Raw genomic sequence first — 22,054 nt, forward strand, 5'->3', positions numbered from 1 at the left:
AGAGCAAAGGCAGTGCTTTCCCTGAGATCAAGGCCCAGGAGACAATCCTAGTCCTGGGAAAGGGGGTGGGGGGGCTAGTTGGGCTGGCCCCAACCTGTGGGGGTAAATGAGTCCACTGCCCTGTAGGGCCACCTGAATGCGGCAAGCAGACTCCCAGGGGGCCAGGGCGGCGGAGGCTTTGGCCAGACCCCTGGGAGAAGTGTTCCCATCTCAGCAGGGCGACTCAGGGTAGGACCAGGCGTACTCTGACCCCATCAGAGCTCCAGGGCCAAATCTGTTGTTGATCAGCCAACCCATGGAACTGAGATAGAAACCGCTCCCACCCACCCATGGCCAACAGCTGCCCAAACCACTTGAAAATGGCAAGTCTCCCACTGGTTGGAGACTTCAGACTTCGGAAAGGTCAGGATTAATTAGCAGATTGATTGCTCTGCTGTCCCTCAGAAGGCAATAGAGGAGACAGGAAGGTGCGGTGCAGACAATGGGCCTGGGGACAGCAGGCCTGGGCACAGCGGGTCAATGAGCTGGTTCCCAAGGGATGGCTCCCAGTTCGAAAGTGGTAGGCTCCCCTGGCCTGAGATTCTGAGCAAGGAGCAGCTCTACCCCATGAGCCTGGGCCAGTGGCCTAACTTCCCACAGCCGTAGGACACTTCCAGGCAACTGAGACCTCCGAGCTCAGAAAGAACGCCTCCAAAATTCCTTGGGATTTTTCTTCCCTAGTCAACCAAGTGCATCTATTTATAGATGTAGAAATATGCACGGAGAAAGGACTGGAAGGAAATACACAAAATATTACCATGTTTATTTTCTTCTTTTCCTTATTGGACTGTCTTGCCAAAAATACATACGACTTTCAAGATAAGAAAACAGATTATTAAGGGGTGCCTGGGTAGCTCAGTCGGTTGAGCATCCAATCCTTGATTTCAGCTGAGGTCATGATCTTGGGGTCATGGGATCAAGCCCCGAGTTGGGCTCCTCGCTCAGTGTGGAGATTCTCCTCACTGAGATTCTACTCCCTCCACCCCTCCTGCTCATGCTCACTCTAAAATAAACAAATAAAAATCTTGAAAAAAAGAAACAGATCGTTATGGTATGATTAATCTTGGTGTCAGTATTCATGCTTGTTACAGAAAGTGAAAGGGAGAAATCAGAAATCACCCAAAGTTCTAACATTGTGCTGTCCCTTCTATGCAAACATTTTGGGTGTGGGGATATTGTTGTGTGTTACACAACACACAACACAGTTACAATCATTTTATGTTATTATAAAACTTTTCTATGTGACCACCAAGTTATCATGCTCTTTTAAAAATGTCTGTCTGTTATTTATGTGTATAGACTACATTATTCTTGTGGCTGCTCTCCCATGTTTAGCATATACGGGGAGTTTCCAATTCTTCACTGTTACAAATAACACCACTGTGAACACCTTCACATGGAAAAGTCTTTTGTGTTTTTAAGATTCTTAAATTTCCAGATGGCGTCAAATTCTTAAATTTCCAGATGCAGGATTACAGTATGAAAGGTCGAGACGTGCAAAACAACATAGTGACCCAGGCCCCGCGTGGGTGTCATGCCAAAGCCCCCCCATCTTTAATCCCAACAAATGGTATTAGGAGAAACATGGGAATGAGGTCTCACTGGGGACCTTCTCCCCACCTGCCAGGTTTTTATACGGGATCCCTGAGCTCAGCCCTGGGCTATGGCGGTCAGGGTGCTGGGGAGGGTGGGGAGCATTGAAAGATTAGTTCGGGTAGTTGGGCCCATGAGGGAGAAACCCTTGTTCCGTGGGTGGGAAATGCGACAGAGCCCAAGAAGGCAGGGTGCCGGGGCGGGGATGGGGCTCCGGGGCCCTGGACTGGCGGGGAGGGACCAGCAGAGGGGCCAGGAGGTGGAAAGGCAATGAGATGCCAGGCGGGCGGCGGGCACACGGACAGGTAAGCGTCCCCCCAACAGGAGGCAAAGCCCCTGCCCCTTACTCTTCCGTGTCTGAGGGTGGCTCCCCCACAGCAGCCGGGCCCCCCTCCAGCCTCCAGGCCAGGGCACCTGCCCCACGCCCACCCTGCCCGGGCCTCCACTCCCTCCCTGGTTCCCGCTTTTCTGTGGAGACCACAGCATCCTGTCCCGGCCCAGGCTCCGCAGGCGCCCTCCGACGCCACCGAACACGCAGGGCGAGCGACTTCCTGCCGCAGCCAGACTACCGGGCTCCCCTGGCCCCCCTCCCGCTGGCTCCCCGCCCAGAGCCGCTACACACCCTGCACGCCCACTGCCCCGGCTCCCGCTCCCACCCCGCATGCCCTCAGGCACACGCAGCGTACGTTCTCACCCTGCACACACGCGTGCACACACACCCACACATGCACACGCAGCACACACCCCCGCCCCACTCGCGCTCATGCACACCCGCAGCACGTGCTCGTGCACACACAGCACACACGCTCACTTGGAGTCGCCTTGCCCTCCTGGCACACGCACAGGGGCACTCCTGGTCGACTACCCTCACTGGGGGGTAGCCGCCACCCCGGGTCAAATGTGAGGGCCCCCAGCAGCCTCAGCCCCTGCTGGGCTCCTGCCCCTCTCCATGGAGACAGAGTGACAAGCTGCTCCTGGAATGACCCGGGTCCATTGCTTGTTACCTCCCAGAAGACTGGACTCTAGCTACGGGCACAGTGCCTCCTTCACTGGAGGGCTGGGCAAATTAAATAAATGCATGCTAAAGCTGAGTGTACCTAGCGCCGGTCACAGGGTTGTAAATGCTTGGAAAATTGAAGAGCGAAAAGATCATGGTGCTTAGCACACCTCCCACCTCTAGCTGCCAGGTCGGCTTCTGAGCCCCTGGGGTGGAGCGGCCCTCAGCTGCCCCCTGCACACCCACAGACAGCGAGGCCCAAACCTGGCGGGTGGTGCCCCTGCCTGGCTTCCTGCCGGTCACAGACACGCCCAGACAGTGGCATGCAGCCACCCAGAGCAGACACTCATCCCCAAACTGGGGCAGCTCCACCCTCCCCAGCCCTCCCCAGCCCTCCCCAGCCCAGGACCCCTGGGCCCTCCCAGCACACAGCACCAGTCAGTCACGTTTTATAATCATTTTATAACTATGTTTTACAACTGTTTTATAACCCCACTCTGCTCTCTCTTTGCTCTAATCGCTCTGGTGTTTTTCCTCTCTCCAGCCCCCCCCTCCGGGGGGGGCACACTTCCCCCTCCCTGCTTTTCAGCCTCCATCCTTCACACTAAGCTCACGGACCTTCCCTGCTCTGGTGGTCCACATCCCATCCGCTGGACCACCCTGCCACTTCATACCCATCCCCTCCTCCTTCTCCACTCTCCTCCTCTCCATCCACATCTGAGCCTCTTCCTATGGCCCCTCCCCAATTCGTGCCATCATGTCCTCCCATCCCCATTCCATCTATCCACACTGCCCAACCAGACCAAGCCAGCATCCCTGGAACTCAGCTAAAATTTCAGCCAAAAACGGTTCCTTCCTTGGAGCAGCCTCTCAGCAGACAAGGGCTGGTGGGAAAGGGGGTGGCTCCAAGGGGAGCTTCAGGAGGCCAGAACAGGCGTGACCAGAGTGAACCGGGGACAAGGAGCCACACCTGCATTCATGCTACAGGCAAGCCAATCAATGGCTGTGGATCTCTGCACTCCCTCTGTCTGGGGCCAGGCAGTCATCTGAGGGGTGCCTGTAGGGCAGGCTGGACTGAATAGGACTTATGTCACATTTGGAATAATACCCATGCCAGGGAGGGCAAGCGTGCCCAGCCACTCTGGCAGAGCCGTGAGCCAGTCCTGGGATGATCCGATCCATGGCAGCCGAGTGGCCCCATTCTACCCCCACCCCAGTAATCTCCCAAGGATCTTGGCGGGGGGTGCAGGTGGGGATCAGTACCTGGGAACCTCTACCCTAGCTGTGTTGCTCAGAGCACTCTCACACAGGCGGGCGGCAGGCGTTTGGAATTCACCTTGCCTAGGATGGCTCACGTGGCTTGGGCTGATTACTATGAATTCAGTGCTTTGCCCTCTGTGGTCAGGAAGCTAGGTTTTGGGCCAGACAGACCTGAGTTGAGACCTAGCAATGACTCTTCTTCACTGTGTGACCCCAGGCAAATGACTTAACCTCTCTGAGCATCAGCTTTCTCATCTATATAATGGCAATTATCGGAGAATTTAACTCTAGGATTGTGAAAATTAAATCAGCTTGTGCTTGCCGAGCCAGATACAGGGTGGGCAGCCAAATAGTCTGATAGAAGTAGCAGTAGCTGCTGTTACCAATATTATTTCTCAACTCCATCGTGACTAAGCTGCCGGTGTCACAGATGAGATGTTGGCCCAGGTGCCCTAAGCAACAGGAAGAGGGGTGGGAGTGAGCCAGAAGCCTCAGAGCCCTGAGCCAGGACTGGAGGCTGGGACCGGGGCCCTAGGCCGAACGTAGGCTCTCCCCTCCCTCGTAGTCCAGAGCCTATCCTCTCCTAGACCCCAGAGATAGAAAGGGAAAACCGGGTTTGTAGCAGGTTGGTTTCAACTCCTCCTCAAAGGAGCACCTTGCAAAGCTCTGCTGGGCCCCATTTGCTTTTGTGTGGTTGCTCTAAAGGCTACTTTCAGTGGTTGGGAAGGATAATGGCAACTCTGGCTGGTTTCCAGGGCTTGCGAGAGAAGGGAACACTGAACTTCAGCTTGGGAGAACTCTGCTTCTCCTGCTTCCAAGAAAGGCCCTTCCTTCTTTCCTTCCTTCCTTCCTTCGTTCCTTCCTTCCTTCCTTCCTTCCTTCCTTCCTTCCTTCCTTCCTTCTTCCCTCCCTCTCCTCATCCCCTCCCTCCCCTCCTTCCGTCCTGCCTTCCTCTCTTTCTTCTCCAAGGAGTCCTAGCTGGTAAGCAGGCCGGTGGGTATAAATCATGATACAGGTTAGAATAAGAACCACTTGACATGACATGGTAGAACGGTTCTACTTTCACTTTCTTTCCTGCCCAAACCTTTGCCTGGCAGAAAAAATATGGAAAAAGCCACTCCCACCCACCCCTACACATACCCCAATCTACATTTTTAACATCTTGGGTTGTCATTTACTTACAGTAAGCTTCTCCCACTTAGAGTGTACAATTCACTGAGTCTTGATGGATGTGTGCACCTGTAAGATCACCACCACAGTCAAGAGACAAACACCAGATCTATTTTACTGGCTTCCTATGGGTGGCCCATTTGTGTTATTCATGGCATTTTTATAGGCAGGAACTCAAGTCACAGTACCTAGGCAAAGAAGGGGAAATACTGATGTGAATATCTGAATACACCAGTTTCAGGTACGGCTGGATTCGGGAGTTCAAAGGCTACCAGGAAAAAAAAAAAAAAAAAAAAAAGGCTACCAGGAGTGTCCTTTTTCTCTCTCTCGAACAAATTCTCTCCCTATAAGTGGCAAGACAGCTGCTGGCAGCCCCAGACTACCATCCTCTCTATTTAGCCATGCCTAGGGAAAGAACCAACCTCCTCTGACAACCCTAAAGAACTCTGATAAGGCACCTCATGGTCATGTGTCCATCCCTGGCTGGGGTAAAATCAGCACCAGTGATGTACTTGTGAGGGCTGGTTGTTCGGTGAAGTGAAGTTTGTAGCTTCAAATTGGCTATGATGAGAGTATTTACACCATGGAAATTGGCAGATGCTACAGACCAGGGCTTTTCAGTCCACCCTCCAGAGCCATCTGTTAAACACACCACTGAGTCAGCCCTGTCTAAACCAATGAAACAGATTCTCCTAAGGACAGAGGTATTCTAGTACCAAAAGAGCAGAAGCGGAGGCTGGTCAGACAAATAACAGAGATCTCAGCAATGAATCTTCCAGATTTCCTCCCACCCCAAAACTCCCAAGGAGACACTGACCAGGACCAGGTTGGACCCACCGCAGAGACAGTCCAGCCAACGTGCAGTGTTCCAGGAGAGGGGCCCCGGGCTCTGCTTGTCTCCCCTCCTCCCCATGCCTCTTGGTCACATTCTATGGAAAATTCAGGAACTTCCTGAGCCCGCCGCGTTCTGCAAAGCCATTCCAGCAATGTAGACCCATGCTTTTCAGCTTGTTCAGCTATTTTAAAACAACTCTTTCAAATCAGCCCAGAAATGGGGGCTGTGGCTTGATTTGAGGTTAAACAAATAAGTGCCATTTATCCACCAACACTCTAGGAATGAAAATTTTCTTAAGGCAAATTCCCAAGCTATGTGCTCCAGAAAACTGCTGCCCCAAATTGCTGGGTTCCAGTCCAGTGTTCTCCATTTTCAGAGATGTTTGCATTGCATTCAGCTACGCTCTGCACAGAGTGCTAGGACTGACCCTGGAGTTGGCAGCTGGGCACGAGGCCCCTTGGCCATGGCAGCCTCCTACCCAGCACCCAAAGGACCCTGGGAGCACGTGGGATATTTCTTGGCCTGGTAGGGAACAGCTTCTCTTCATCCTAGGGGGCCTGGGCCAGACTGCTGGCTGGCTGAGGCAAATGGTTTCTCTCCCCCACGTTTTGAGGGTAGACAAGAATGAGCAAAAGGGAAAGAAAAAAAAAACACCTTCTCGAACAAATAAAGTGGCACTCCACCAGACAGGAAAGCTGAATCTCTCAGTATGTAGGTACAAGAGCAACTCAATGAAGTCTTCCTGCCTTTTCTCTCAAGGGACATGGGTTTTTGTACGGAAGCTGAAAATCTGGGCCAAGGGTTTTCCGATCTCCTATTCTTGGGGGTATCCTGTGGCAGAAGCAAGAATGCTCACCAAATATGCCATGTGCTCCCCTGCATGGCCCAGCTGTGCCCGGTGACTAGCTGAGGCTATGAAACTGAGCAACGGCAGTAAAAAGCCCATGCCCCATCCTGCAGGCTCTCTTCCCCAGCCGCTGACTCTGGAAGCAGGGTGTTCCAGATGGTGTGGCCACAAGATAGACCTTCAGTCTGCCTGGGGCCCTGAGCGAGTCTGTGCCGCAGACCTGCCTGCTGGCCTGCTGGGATGTATAGGTGTTGAGGGAGAAATAAACTTGTATTGTGTTCGAGTGCTGAGACCCAGGGTAAATTGTTTCTGCACCATCACCCAGCACACCCTGACTGGTTCGTGCTCAACCACACTCTGGTTTATGTTACCAGGCTGTTCGCTGGGAGAGACCAGCACCCAAGAGGTGGAAGGAAGACATCACTTCCTCCTCCTCCAGTCCTCAGCCTTCACCCAAAGGAGTGCTTAGGAGGGTGTATTGAGGGGCCCTTATCCCACCAAAGATTTAGGGAGCTTCCTTGCACTTGGGCCTGGCGTCTGTGCTTGCCTTTGAAGGTCCCTGCGGTCCTTGGTTGAATACTGCATAAAAACACACTTCTCTCACATCCTGAGGCACGTAACAGAGCACAAAGTACTTCACCAGTGATCCCCCATGAGGCGAGTGACACAGGCTTATTTCTGATTTTAAGGATGAGGACACTGACGCTCGGAAGGATTTAATGTCCATCTGAGGTTGCACAGCTAAATTAGAGAACCTGAACCTAGGTCTTGTGTCTCTTGCCATGATGCCTGTATTTCTCGAAATGTAGCTCGTGGACTCTGAGATGGTGCCTGGGAACCTGCATTTTCAAAGCTCTTCAGACCATAATTATGCCAAATTTGAGAACCCTGGCACCACACCATTGCTGCTGCTCCTATCAGACGAAGCCAGCACCAGAGTGGCTGGTTTTGAGGGTTTAGCAAAGGACCCACTCCCCAACTAAAACAAAAGATCTCTCCTGCCAGACTGCTTTTTGTGAAATCCTCCCCAAAGGGCCATTTCTTTGTTTTGTTTTTTTTTTTAAGATCTTATTTATTTATTCATGAGAGACACACACAGAGAGAGGCAGAGACACAGGCAGAGGGAGAAGCAGGCCCCATGCAGGGAGCCTGATGTGGGACTCAATCCTGGGTCTCCAGGATCAGGCCCTGGGCTGAAGGCGGCGCTAAACCGCTGAGCCACCCGGGCTGCCCTCCCATTTCTCTGGGTTAAAATACAAATTGTCCTAGAAGCACTTGTTTCTAGAATTAACTTATTGTCCAGTTAGGAACAACTGCTTGTAAAAAGTGACTCTGCAAGATAAGTTCCTGCAGAGAAACATTAGTCAAGAGTCAAGACCTTGCCCTGAGAGCTGAAATCCAGCTGGAGACTGCAGGGGGTGAGGTCCTGGAGGCAGGAAGAGGCTGAGCATCCTGGGGGTGGCTGGGGAGCTCCGAGGAAAAGAAAAAAGTACAGCTGGGGGAGGCGGTTAAAAGCTCACACATGAGAAAGAACTAGAGTGAAGTCTTAGCCTTACTACTTACTACCTGTGTGAACTTGCAAAACTGACTTCATTTCCCTGAGCCTCAGTGTTCTCATCTGTGAAATGGAACTAGGTACAGAACCTACCTGCCGTCCAGTTCTTATAAAAATCAAATGTGGGATCCCTGGGTGGCGCAGTGGTTTAGCGCCTGCCTTTGGCCCAGGGCGCGATCCTAGAGACCCGGGATCGAATCCCATGTCGGGCTCCCAGTGCATGGAGCCTGCTTCTCCCTCTGCCTGTGTCTCTGCCTCTCTCTCTCTCTCTGTGTGTGACTATCATAAATAAATAAAAATTAAAAAAAAATCAAATGCATTTGGGCACACGACAGCTGACCTTTAGTGATGCCCCCCACCCTGTGCCAGCGGCTTTTCCGAGTGCTTACATACATTCACTAATTCAGCAGCACAGCTACCCCATGATGTGGTTATTATTTTACCTGGTTGATAAATGAGGAAACAGAGGCACGGAGAGGTAAAGTAACTTGCTAAGGCTGCAGAGCTAGCTCATGAGTGTCAGAGCCAATATTTGAACCTAGTCCATCAGACTTCAGAGGCAATGACCCATAGGGAGGACTGCGGCTGCAGGGGGCCTCAAGGGGCCTTGTTGAAAAGCTGGGGCTCAGGGCAGGGTTCTGGCTGCCCAGGTCCAAGAACAGGCTGAAGAGTAGCCGTAAGTATTAATATCACCACCGAGCTAAAGGGTGAAGGAAAGCTCTATCTATTCTCCCCTTGAGCTCCCAGGGACAAGCCCTCCTCCACGCCCAGAGGAAGGCTCTGGCGGTTCCCTCCTGGAGCCTAGAGGCCCCACCCTGGATAGCCCCAGCCCCCTTTGCCTACAATGGGTGCTGACACCTGTACCGGCGGCACTCCTGCTCCACTGCCCCACCAGGCGTTTGTTCTGGGATCAATGCTTTGGTTGGCTTTTTTGGTGCACCCTTAAATAAATGGCTGTGTTTCAAAGAGAAGAGGGAACCAGGATTTACTGAGCAGTGACTATGGGCAAGACTACTTATCAAGCAAATCCACATGCCTCATTGGGCCTCACAACTTTGTGAAATAGATAGAACTGTCTCCGCTTTACAGATGAGGAAACCTGGCCCAGAGAGGTTTGAATTACTTGCAGCAAACCAGGAGTACCGTCAAGTGTCAGACCCTTGCCTGTTTGAATCCAAAGCCACTCGCAAGAAGTGATGGCCAGCAAGAGCTTTTAGATCCAACCCCCAGAGGTGAAGTTCTCTGTTCCTCATCATTCCTGCACATGCTGAGTGTTTTGAGGGGCTGCTCTATGCCAGGCCCCGGATCAGTGACTCTAGCAACCTAGCCTCAGCTTCCTTCTGCTCAGCAGGGATGCAGCTCTCCATGAATAGTAAATTCGGAGACGCTGCCGTCATCCCCAGGTTCTCTGGGGGCTGACCCTCAGCCCAGGGGCTGCTTCTCAAGCAGAGGGGGAGTCAGCCTCCTCCTGGGAGAATCCAAGCTCTGGGTGTTTCAGGAAATGTCTGACCTGCCAGGTTTCCGTGTGACTGATCAGTTAGAGCTGAGGAAGGGGGGCCGGGAGGGGAGGTTTCCCGTCAGCCCAGCTTTTGTCTCTCACATGAGCCCGAGACAGACAAACCACAACCACAGACTCGACCAGCTGTGGAAGCATCGAACAGGAAACCCAGAACATCTGGTGCTCCACTTCCTCTGAAGGCTGTGCAAGTCTGGGTGTGTGTGTGTGTGTCCGCTTGTGTGCAAGTCTGTTTTCTTTCCCACTGTTGTTTAGTGGGACGTGGATGCAGACAGGGTTGGAAACCACAGGCCTTGTGGTGACAAGGGAGCCAGACACTCGCTCCCCAGCTCTTATGGCGCCTTGTTCCTCCCCAGACAGAGACCCAGGAGCCGACCCATTCTCCCAGGCCACCCTCTAACACACTGCACATGTTATGCTTCAAGTCACCATGCACTTGAAGAAAGGGATTTTTTTTTTCCTTTGGATGTAGGTGGTTTTAGAGGAGCTTTCTTGGGGATGAGGTAGGAGGGCTCTGCTTAAATATAACTTGGCCTCAGCGTACAGACCCACAGAAAGCAGCGTCTGGGTGAAAGCTGTTTTTAAAACAATTTGAGGAGAATCTGTGGATGACCTCTGACACGGGGTGCTGGTCAGGAAGCTGTCTTCTATGGGGGGTGGTGTCCTCCTGGTACGTTCTGAGAAGAAACACAAGAAAGTAGAAAGAAAGGGTCTCCCAAACGGTAGCATGAGGTTTAGCTCTTATCCACCTGTAGGAGGTAGGCATTATTATGTCCATTTTTAGAAATCATGACATCAAGGTGCAGAGGGGAATCTGTACCTCACCCAAGATCACTCAGCAGATCCTGTGTTCAAAATCAAACCTGACTCCTGGCCACGCACTAGATCCTAAATCACCCTGCATTCTCAATGAACAGTCATAATCCAAACTGTGCCCAGCACACAGCTGAGGTCACAAACGTCTCTTGAATTCATCCACGAAATGACTTCTCCCGGATGGCAGAGATGTCATCATCACTGGATCCCCAGCGTCAGCACAGTGCCGCCCAGGAGTCTGGAAACACTGGCACTTCATTTACCTGGAGGGCATTTACTTAGCCACGTCGACTGTTTCGATCCTGGCTAAAAAATGTGAGAGAAGCACAAGCAGTCAAGAGAAGTCCTTGCAAGTCCTTCAAACTACAAGTCCCGACTCTGGGAATTTGTGAGGCCCTCGGTAGGACTCTGGTTGCACCCAGAGCCACAAACTTTGCTTGCTGATCTCACAGGCGCCGGTTTAGAAAGAGGGCCTGCTGAGGACGCTTGCTGGAATGGGCAGCGTGGGAATTCAACTAGCATCTTCGGCCTGGTAGGGGGCATTAGGATGCAAGGAGGGAGGCACCGGGAGGTGAGGACTGCCTGACTCAAGACAGCTCCGAGACAGCCAGATGGAACCGCAGCACCTCCGCCGGTTCCCGGGAAGGCGAAAGGCGCGGCTGCAAGCCGACCTCCGTCGGGTTCGCTCACATCGTGGTGTTTGACACAACCTGACATCACACGGACGCCGCGTCCCACGCCCTGCTCGCTTCCACACCTGCGCGTCGGCGGGGGCCCTCCGCAGAGCCCGGGTGACGTCATGCAGGCGCCGCGGGGTGGGTGGTGTCATCGGAGCGCGCGTCCCGCGGTGCAGCAGCCTGGAGCGCGGACTGGCAACGGCGTTGCTATGGAGACGGTGCGTCGGGCCCCGCCTCCGAGACGGGATTGGAGGAGAGCCGGTCAGCTGACCCGGGGGATTTCCGGAAGCGCGCGGAGCCCCCGCGGTCGCCTGGCAACGCGGACGCCCTCGCGCCTTGCGGAAGCGCGATTCCCGGGAACCCTCAAAGCTAGAGTCCGAGCCCACAGTGCGACTTGAGGGGCTTTTTCACCTGAGGTAGTAAATATCGGAAGTGCTTCGGCCCGAGGAAAGTAGAAATTCACACCGCCCTAGACTGGATTCAGTGTAAGGCTGGAGGCCCCAGTGAAGCTAAAGTTTATTCCTCCAGCAGGGTCCGGTGGGAAGAAGAGACTGGCCCGGGAAATTTAGTGCCAGGAGTGACCTAACGCCTTTGGGTCTCGGTGTCTCCTTCACGAAGTCTTTCCCAAAAGCATATCACTATTTCTTCCTAAGAGAGTCTTTTCGTGACTCTGCTTTTCCCTGAGCTCCCAGCTCATCTCTCTCTCCCTTTATCTAAACATCCCAGCTTCCTTGAAAGAATGTCTGTATTCGCGGTCCCTGGCCCGCTTCCCTCTGTGCGCTCTCCCGGCACACTCGGTCTCTTCCCCGCGGCCGCCTTACCTGCTCTGTCATCAGCATCTGAGACAGTTATCTCCTCCACCAAACGCTCGCATCACTTAGCTTGTAGGACCTGCAAACACTCTTGGTTTTCTTTTCAGATTGCGCGAGAGAGCAAGCAGGAAGAGGGGCAGAGGGGGGAGAGGGAATCTCAAGCTGACTCCTCGAGGAGAGGGGAGCCCCTCCGGGACGCTCCATCCCAGGACCCTGAGACTGTGACCCGAGCCAAAATCAAGAGTCGGATACTCAATCGACTGAGCCACTCAGGTGCCACACACTCTTGGTTTTCTTTCTTTTTAAGATTTTATTTATTTATTTATTTATTCACGAAAGACACAGAGACAGAGAGAGAGAGGCAGAGACACAGGCAGAGGGAGAAGCAGGCTCCATGCAGGGACCCCGATGCTGACCAATCCCAGGACCCCGGGATCATAACCAAAGGCAGATGCTCAACCACTGAGCCACCCAGGCGTCCCCACTCTTGGTTTTCTTGCTGCATCCCTGGCTTCTATATCTCGTTTGCTGGTTCCTCCTCATTCCCCTGACCTCTAAATGTAGCAGTGCCCCTAGGACTGGCTCCTTGGACTTCTCTCTCTTTTCATTTAATATCTTAAGTGATCTCATTTAGTTTCATGACTTTAACCACCATCTGTTTTCGTTGATGAGGGTTTGGACCTCTCCCTCTTGACCCTCTATACTTGACGGTACAACTGCCTATCTGGCATCAAAACTTGAATGCCTCGTAGGCAAGCTCAAACTCATCACGTTCAGAACAAAATTCATGAGCTTCCCCCCACCAAAAGGTGCTCTACCTGTGTTCTTTGTAATGACATCTCCATCCTTCCAGCTTCTCAGTCTCTTAACCTTGAGTTCTCCTTCACTCAACATTCTGTCTGTCCTGTTGGTAAATCCTTTTTTTTATTTTTTATTTATTTATGATAGTCACACACAGAGAGAGAGAGAGGCAGAGACATAGGCAGAGGGAGAAGCAGGCTCCATGCACCGGGAGCCCGATGTGGGATTCGATCCCGGGTCTCCAGGATCGCGCCCTGGGCCAAAGGCAGGCGCCAAACTGCTGCGCCACCCAGGGATCCCTCCTGTTGGTAAATCCTATTGACTATTTCTTCAAAACATATTCAGAATCCTACCCTCACTGACACCATCCTGGACCAAGTCCCCATCCTGTCTCACATGGGTTATTGTAATGGCCTCCTCACTGGTCCCCCAGATTCTACCTTCAGCCCTCTCCTCCCTAGTCCCATGTTCACATGACAGCCTGTGTAAATTCTGTTAAAAGTCATATCATGTGGCTCCTCTGTGAAAGCCTTCCAAAGACCCTTTCTCACTGAGTGAAAGGCAAAGTTTTACTATGGCCAGAAATGTCCTGCACCACCAGACTCCTAGATTCTGGCTGAGCCCCTTTCCTCATTGTGACTCCCTTACTCACTTTATTCCAGCCACATGGGTCATTTGCCAGGTTTGTTTCTGTTTCTGGGACACTGAACTTGCTTTTACCTCTGCAAGGAACTTGTCCTAAATATTCCCAGGACTCCCTCCCTCACCTCAAGTCTCGGCTCCCACATTCCTTACTGAAAAAAAAAGCCTACTCTAACTTCCAGATTTGGGGGGAAGGAGGGCGCTGAGGGTGGGGGAGAAAGAGAATCTTAAGTGGGCTCCATGCTGGGCCTAGAGCCCAATGTGGGGCTCTATCTCAGGAGCTGAGACCAAGAGTCAGACACTTAACTGACTGACCCACCCAGGTGCCCTTCTAATCTGATTTTATTTTTTTTAAGATTTTATTTATTCATGAGGGACAGAGAGAGAGGCAGAGACATAGGCAGAGGAAGAAGCAGGCTCCCTGCAGGGAGCCTGATGCAGGTCTCAGCCCCACGACCCTGGGATCACAACCTGAGACAAAGGCAGACAAAGGCAGATGCTCAACCACTGAGCCATGCAGGCGTCCCTAACCTCCTGACTTTAAACACTAGCCTGACTCCCCCATCCTTCATTCCCCTTGGGCTCCATTGTATTTATTTTGTCTCTTTTTCCTTGTTGTAGACAGAAGCCAGCATGTGACAGGCACTCAGGAAGTATCTGTTGAGTGAATAGATGCATTTCAAAACCAGACAGAGGCTGGGGAAAAGAGGACAGTGGAGGAAACTACAAACCCTACCTCAGCCTGGTGATTAAGATTCAAACAGCAACAACAACAAAACAAACAAACAAACAAAAAAACAAAAACAAAAACTTGGAGTGTCCTGTAGTGGTTAAGAGCCAGAGCTGCAGGGGCTTGGATTCCAGTCCTGCTCTGCTACTTAGCTGCTTGGTGACTTTGGGAAATTTAATCTTCCTGAGCCTCAAGTTCCTCATTTGCAGTGCCATTATAAAAATATGTCAGCCTTTCACCCAATGATATAGAAAGGCCCCTATAGGAGCAGCAAGTGTTGTGCTAGCTGCTGAAGACACACTGGAGAACCTGAATGCACATGTTTCTTCACTCTTCTGGAGTCTACATCCTGAGGAAGGGATGCAGACAATAGCAATAGAGTCATCCAAATGTATGATTATTCACAAACTGTGACAAGTGTGACAGAGTAAAAGCCAGATAGTGCCAAAGGCGAGGGTGGGGGGGGGAGGTGGGGAAAGCATCCCCGACAGAAGGACTTCTCAATTGTATCAGTCGGCTCAGGCTGCCATGGTAAAATACTGTGGCTTAGCGGGCTTAAACAACAGAAATTTATTTTCTCACAGTCCTGGAAGGTAGAAATCCAGGATCAAGGTGTCACAAGCTTGGTTTCTTCTGGGGCCTCTCTCCTTGGCTTGCAGATGGCTGCCTTCTCGAGGCCTTTTCTCAGTGCACCTGTTCCCCTGCTGTCCCTCTAGATATCCTTATCTCTTCTTATAAGGACACCAGTCAGATCGGATTAGGGTCCATCCCAAGGGCCTCATTAAACGCAATTACCTCATGAAAGGCCCTGTCTCCAAATATAGTCCTATTCTGAGGTGCTGGGGGTGAGGGCTTTGGCACATGAATTGAGGGCTGGGGAAGCATGATCCATCTCATAGCATTATCAAGACCCAAAGGATACACAGGAAGGAAAGCCAGGACTTCCAGCAGAGGGAAGAGTATGTGTAGAAATTCTGTGGCTGGAAGGAGGGTGCCAAGTTGGAAAACATGACAGGCCCATGTGACTTGAGCTCAGAGTGAGGGGTCTGGGTAGGAGACAGATGGGGGTTTGAGGGAGCAGAATGTACGGGACCTCAGAGACCACCTATGTCTGTTGCTGGTGATGTGATGAGTTGTCCTATGGATGGACTACTCTGACACCGAATGGTTTGGGGAGGGCTACTCCCAGCTCCAGAGTTGTGTGACTACCTGATGGAGTGCCTACAGAGTGGCTCGAAGTTAGAGCTCAGTAAAGAATTAACAAGAGTTAATGATGGTGTTTTTAGTAATGCCCACCTGATACAGTTGATGGAAAGATTAGATGAAAGACATCCCAGGAAGGGACTTCATAAACTGAAAGGTAAGCATCCAAAAGTAGTGTATCTCCATATTTGGGGGTACTGCATATAATTTAGTTAATATGGTTTGGGCAGATGTGGTTTATGACTATTATTGAAAGTTTTATTTTTTTAAGTTTATTTATTTTGAAGTAATCTCTACACCCAACATGGGGCTTGAACTCACGACCCCGACATCAAGAGTTACATGCTCTACCAACTGAGCCAGCCAGGGGCCCCTAAAATTGAAAGTTTTATTTTTTTTCTTTTAGATTTTATTTATTTATTCATGAGAGACAGAGAGAGAGAGAGAGAGAGAGAGAGAGAGGCAGAGACACAGGCAGAGGGAGAAGCAGGCCCCATGCAGGGAGCCTGACATGGGACTCAATCCCAGGTCTCCAGGATCAGGCCCTGGGCTGAAGGCGGCACTAAACCACTGAGCCCCCAGGGCTGCCCAAAATTGAAAGTTTTAGATGAAAGTAATGCAAAGGAGCAAAAGTGTAGATAGAGCAGTTGAATGCTTACTCCATACATCTGTGTACTGGAAGCCAAAATACGGTGGAAATGATTTAGTGAGAAGGAGGAGCATACATCTTTCTATGTCTTTTCTTCAGGTTCAGCCAAAAACTTCCCTTAGGTATACCTTTGAGGGACCAACCCATAGCAGGCACTCCTAAAAGATTTGGGGTGAAGGGGGTGATCAGGCCCTCAGTAAGAGTGGCGTTGGATGGCAAGAGGATTTCTCACTTTGTTCCTAGAATTCAGTGTCCAGAAGTGGAACCTGGTGTGACCTCCCAGCCACCTTAAACTTGAGTGGTGACCCCACCCTTTGATGATTTAATGCAGCAAAGACTCATTGCCTCTTCACATTGGAAGTAACCAGGACGAGCATTTCATCCCAATAGCTAAGGAACAATGACTGTCCTCTTTGACACCATGGACAAAGCGTCATGATCTGAGGGCAATAATGTGCTGGTGATGGGGAATGTACAAGGCAACCAACCCATCCTAATTTTGAACAGAATTAACGGGTACTATCTCTTGTAAGTCCTGGTCTGGCTTTCAGGAGCTACGCAGACCCTGATCCTTCCTCTTTATAGCATCAAGGATTTGGCAAAACCTGTAAGGTACCCTTCTGAGGCTTCAAGACTTCTGTTCCCAAATGGAACACACCCCTCCAAAAGTATTCTTTGCTCAACAGTGTTTTTATGATTATTCTTGTACGTAAATCTTTGTATACCTGTCTTCGGATACATTTCTATAAATGAAGCTGTTGGGACAAATGGTACATTCTATAGCTTTTGCTGTATATTTCCAGATTGCCTTCCAGCAAGGGTGCTTTTGTCTATCCGCCCACAAGTGGTTTACAAGAGAGCCTATTTCCCCACACCCTAGCCACCAAATGTGGGGAATTTTCATTCTTTTAATCACTGCCAATCTGATAAAGGAAAATGATTATCTCATGGTTGCTTCAATTTGCATTTCTTTGATTATGGGTGAGGTCGGACATGTTTTCCAACCACATCCTATACTTTTGCAATCGCCTTTTGGAGCTAAATGCAGGACCTTACATGTATTCCAGTTACATTTTATCTTGTTGGATTCCACCAATCATTCTTTCCTGTTGAGATAATTTGGATCCTGATTCTATAATTCCAACATGTTGGCCTTCTCTCCCAGTCTTGTGTTATTTGCACAGTTGATAAGCAGTTATCTTTGGCTTTATCCAAGTTGTTGATAGAATGTTGAAGAGTTTAGAGCCAAGGACAGACCTGTTTGGCAAGCCCCTAGAGAAACCCCTAGGAGGACACCATCCCATCTGCTGTTAGGATTCCACCTCACAGTGCCCAGCAGCCACAGGCGCTGGATGGGGCCTTCACCTGGGAAACAAGGCCAGGCACAGATTCCAGTCTTGACAGTAATTAGCTGGGTGGTCTTAAGCAAGTGGTGTCACCTTAAATGGAGATGTGCCACATGATTAGCTAATGGCCCTTCAAGCTCTAGCAGCTTTTCATCACTATTTTGTCCATAAGAATTTCTTGAGAAACTGACAAACTATTGTCAAAGTCATTGCGCTATGGCAGAGTGCTCACGCATTCACTAATCTAGTGAGAGACATTCTTTATACTCCATGTTGACCCTTATCATCACCCTTCCTAAATGCGAGGCAACCATTCATTTGATTCTCCGCTCCAGAATGTTGCCCATGATCAAAACTAAGTTCATTGGCCTTCAGTTTATCCAATTAATATATGTGTGTATATTTACATTTAGGATCTCTGCATCAATTCTCCATGATTCCTCAGAGTACCCTGAGACATCAGAAATGCTTGAAGCCCCCTGCCAGGCCTTGTTAGATCTGCCACCTGGCCCAGTTGTCCTGCATACAGAGAAGGAGCAAGTCCCTGGGATCGCCTCCTCCCCTCCTGGCGTGGACAGAGGGCCTAGGGTATTGGGAGGAGGCTTAGCCAAAGCAGGCACAGCATTACAAGGAAACAGTTTGAATGGCTTAGTTTTAGGGGACAGCGGGGTCTTTGTGAGGCTGAAAAATACCAACTGCTCTCACCACTCGGTGAAGAAAGCTCCGTGGGCCGGGGACAGGGCCCTCTGGTTATTCAGCCTGCGACTTCACGCAGAAATTGAGCATCAGCAGAATCACCTTCAAATGAAATGATGACCCCTTTCTTTGAGTTACTTCAATATCAAAAATCAGGGCACCTGGTGGCTCAGTGGTTGAGCGTCTGCCTTTGGCTCAGGTCGTGATCCTAGGGTCCCTCTGCCTATGTCTCTACCTCTGTCTCCGTGTCTCTCATGAATAAATGAATAAAATCTTTTTTAAAAATTAGATGACTATTCTAAGGAAGAAATACTAAACATGAACCCGGCACAACCAATTTAAGTGACAAAGTGAACCAGTCAGAACTCTGGCTGCCTGCTTCTTTACTGCCAGGCCTAGAATGCAGTTGTTGATTTACACCTTGTAAATTTATCACTACACTATGCACAACTCCAGCAGTTGTGGATTGTGTGTGTGCACTCATTCAGACTAGTGATAATAGTGATGAAGATACCGACCCTCTTCTAGGAGCCAGACGCTGTTCTGAGCACTGTGCATGAACTAACCCTTGTATCCTCACAGCACCCCCGGAGGGAAGGTGCTGTCTTCATAGACGGTGAGATGGAGGCACTGAAGAGAGCAGAGGTGACCTGCCTAAGGTCTTGTGTGGGGGCAGAGCTGGGGCTGGGTCAGGCCACTGGGCTCCACACTGGGCTCCACACTGGGCTCTAGATGCCTCTACACATATATGAGGAAAAGAAAGGAACAGCCGTCGAGTATCATTTCTCCCTCAGATTATGAAACTGCTTTATGAACGGTGGTGCCCACTACAACAGGGTCACAAACCAAGGCTTTCATCCCCTCAATGGGCTGTGTGGAAAGGGAGGAGCAGGGTAGAAGGGAAGTCAAGGGCACGAACAACAGGTAGCCTGGGAGCATCAACCTGAGGGATGCCCCATGCATGAGCTGTCAGTGCGTGGTGCGACCCCCGACCTAGCGTGCTGGGACCCCAGAACCAAGACCTGTGACCATACCCATTTCAGGACCCTTGCTCTGCAGCCCCTGCTGCTCCTCCAGGATCAGGATCAGGAGACCCGTCGCGGTAACCGCTGGCACACCCGCCACCCCCCAAGGCTAGGCCAGTTGACCAGCTCCCAGGATTGTCTTCCTGTTGCTAGACTACGCTGCTTTCCAGTACATTATTTGGAATATAAAAACTCAAATGTAAGTAAAGCATTTTAATACAAATAATTTCAACCGCAACAAGGCAATTGGCCCCTGATTGAATTGGCAAGAAAAGGTAATGAACTCATTCCGATTGACATATTTTGAGATCCTCTTGCCAAATCCAATTGGCAGCTTCATAATTATGGAAACATCCATGTTATTTCCACTCAACCAGGGTTAGGCCTGCTGGTATCTGATTCAATGTTTACTTCATGAATGAGGTCAGTCCCCAGCACAGCTGGGGTTTGAGCAAAGGAATCAGAGCTGCTGGTCAGCAGACAGCGTTCCCGCTAGGATCTGACCATGGTTGTCAGGGCTTCCAGAGCAACCTCACGGCTCACCCAGGTTAGCCACTCTCTCTGGCATTTCTGGGGCCTGGCTCTTCTCCCTGCTTTGCTGACACTTCCCGGGGCAGTAATCAGAGCCCCACGTACGGCCCGGGCATGATGAGATCACTCCAGGTTTCCCACAGCCCAGCACCTCGCTCTAACCTGCCCCCTTGGTATTGCAACATCTCACCCCTTAGGAGTTTCAGAACTGCCAGGAAACAGGGTAAGGTTTGGGGTTTGGGGTTTTTTTTCTTTCAAGTATTTATTCCAGGAGGGCTGCATTTGTGGGGTGTGAGAGTGACTCAGAGTGCCTTGCAAGCCACCTCCAAAGGTAACTATGTCCCACAGGCCTGCATGGCCCCTGAGCCAACTCCCCACACTGGTAAAAACAAAACAAAAAAAGGCTCACATGGGCTCAAACCCTCATTTTAAGAACACACTTTTATGGAGTGGTGTTCTCTACATTCACAGAAGTTACTGGGAACACTGCTGAGGGTAGAAAGGAAAGGTGACGCTCCACAGCAGTGACAGGGCTCGGCTCCAAAGGTCTTTGGAAGCAGCCAGGACTCAAATGCTGCTGGCCTGGTGGCACAAGTCCTGCGCTGTCACATGGGGCAGCAATGGTGCGTGTGGTCAGAGTCTAAAGCGGCTCTTTCCCAGCCTGGCAACAATTTCTCTATCACAGAGGATGAGGTCCTAGGAAGCTTAGAGATAGTAATTTGGTTTGGATCCCAAAATAACTGTGGGCACGACATGCTGGAACACTTTTGCCTAACAAAATGGGGGGTCACAGGGAGGCTGGAGCAACAGATGGTTTAGGAACTGGATACAAGGGCAGATTCGATAAAGCGGCTTCCTTTCTCCATGTTGACAGAGCAGAGGATGTGCCACGCCACACATTCTTACCTCCCAACAGGCCAATAACTGCTGATGTAGACGGGAGGACAACACGGAGGAGGTGCTGTCCCAGATGGAAAGGGGTGAGCTGACCTCAGGAGAGATCGTTTTAGGATGAAGACTCAATGCTCTTTTATTTAAAGGATCAGTCCAGGGACGCCTAGGTGGCTCAGTGGTTGAGCGTCTGCCTTCAGCTTAGGTGGTGATCCTGGAGTCCTGGCATCGAGTCCCACATTAGGCTCCCCACAGGGAGCCTGCTTCTCCCTCTGCCTGTGTCTCTGCCTCTCTCTGTGTGTCTCTCATGAATAAATAAATAAAATATTTAAAAAATAAAAATAGTCCAGCTGTTACAGGAAATGTCAAAACATCTCTCTCAGTTGGGCTCAAAGCACCTGCTCTAGGGCAAGTTAGGTCACTCCCCTTCCATGCTTTCCTCCAGAGCACAACCTGTCTCAGACCCAGGATGCTCCCATTACATACCCAAACTCCCCGTCCTTGCCATCAACTCTGTAGCCTGTCTTATCCGTCAGTGTCACGGTTGCCACCTTATCATCTGAATGACTTTTCCCTTGAACATGCTTCTGGCAGATTTTGAAGATGGGACCCTAAACAAAGTCCACTCCTTCACTCTCTCTGGCTCATTGTCTATGCAGTCTACATACCCGGCTGCAGCCACCCTGGCTAAATGCACCAGGCACATATCTACCTCAGGGCCTTGGCACATGCTGCTCCCTCTACCAGGAGCCCTCTTTCTGTGTCATCCCTCACTCCCTTCCTTGGGGTCTTCACCCACACCCCCACTCAGCAGTGAGATCTTCCCAACCACTGTCTTCAGAGGTCCCTTTCCCCCATAATTTCTCACAAGCTTGTGTCCCCATCTCAAGCAGCACCCACTACTTGTCTCATTCCTTATCTGCCTCACCCATGAGAAAGCCAGCTTCACGCAGGCAGGGATTTCTGACTCTCTTTGGCCTCAGTCACAGCCCAGCGCCTACAACAGTGCTCAGTGTATTCATCCCACAAGACTTACTGAGTGTTTGCTGCACACCAGCGATGGAGGAATTCTGAGTTCCTCAAGCTCAAGGAAACTGTGTGTCTCCTGTGCTCCGGGAGATGTGGGAGGAGTTGGGCCACCGCTTGCCTCTCTCCCTCCTCCTCGATTCTGTATATTCTGTTTTCCCAACAAATACAGGAAAGTGGGGATCTTCTAGAGGGAGACGGAGCCTTCCATGATTTAGGAACACAGGTGTTTGCTGTGCCAGGGCCAACTGAGCATGCCTCTTTATGAGCTCCTAGGAGGAAATGCATCTGAAATGTGGTCATGCTCCCCAGTTGCGAGCAGGGCTGTGCAACTGGTAGAGCTGTGCGCGAGACAGCCCATGCAGGCAGGCGGCCCTTACGCAGGCTTTCCAGAGAG

General features: G+C 50.9%; 1 long non-coding RNA gene across 5 annotated transcripts; it reads left to right on the forward strand.

The window, feature by feature from the left end:
- The first annotated feature begins 11,491 nt into the window (after positions 1–11,491).
- Positions 11,492–20,938, forward strand: LOC111095991. 5 transcript variants are annotated; one of them, XR_005359888.1, is made up of 6 exons: positions 11,496–11,790; positions 12,225–12,390; positions 14,182–14,681; positions 15,577–15,650; positions 16,386–19,408; positions 20,615–20,937. It is a non-coding gene; the product is annotated as an uncharacterized LOC111095991 (long non-coding RNA). The 5 variants fall into 5 exon arrangements; XR_005359890.1 differs by having other exon boundaries at positions 11,492–11,790; positions 14,186–15,650; positions 20,615–20,938; XR_005359886.1 differs by having other exon boundaries at positions 11,494–11,790; positions 14,182–15,650; positions 20,615–20,938.
- Positions 20,939–22,054: the final 1,116 nt, after the last annotated feature.

This window comes from Canis lupus, chromosome 5 (genome assembly GCF_011100685.1).
Source record: "Canis lupus familiaris isolate Mischka breed German Shepherd chromosome 5, alternate assembly UU_Cfam_GSD_1.0, whole genome shotgun sequence".
In the NCBI taxonomy this organism is placed as follows: Eukaryota; Metazoa; Chordata; class Mammalia; order Carnivora; family Canidae; genus Canis; species Canis lupus.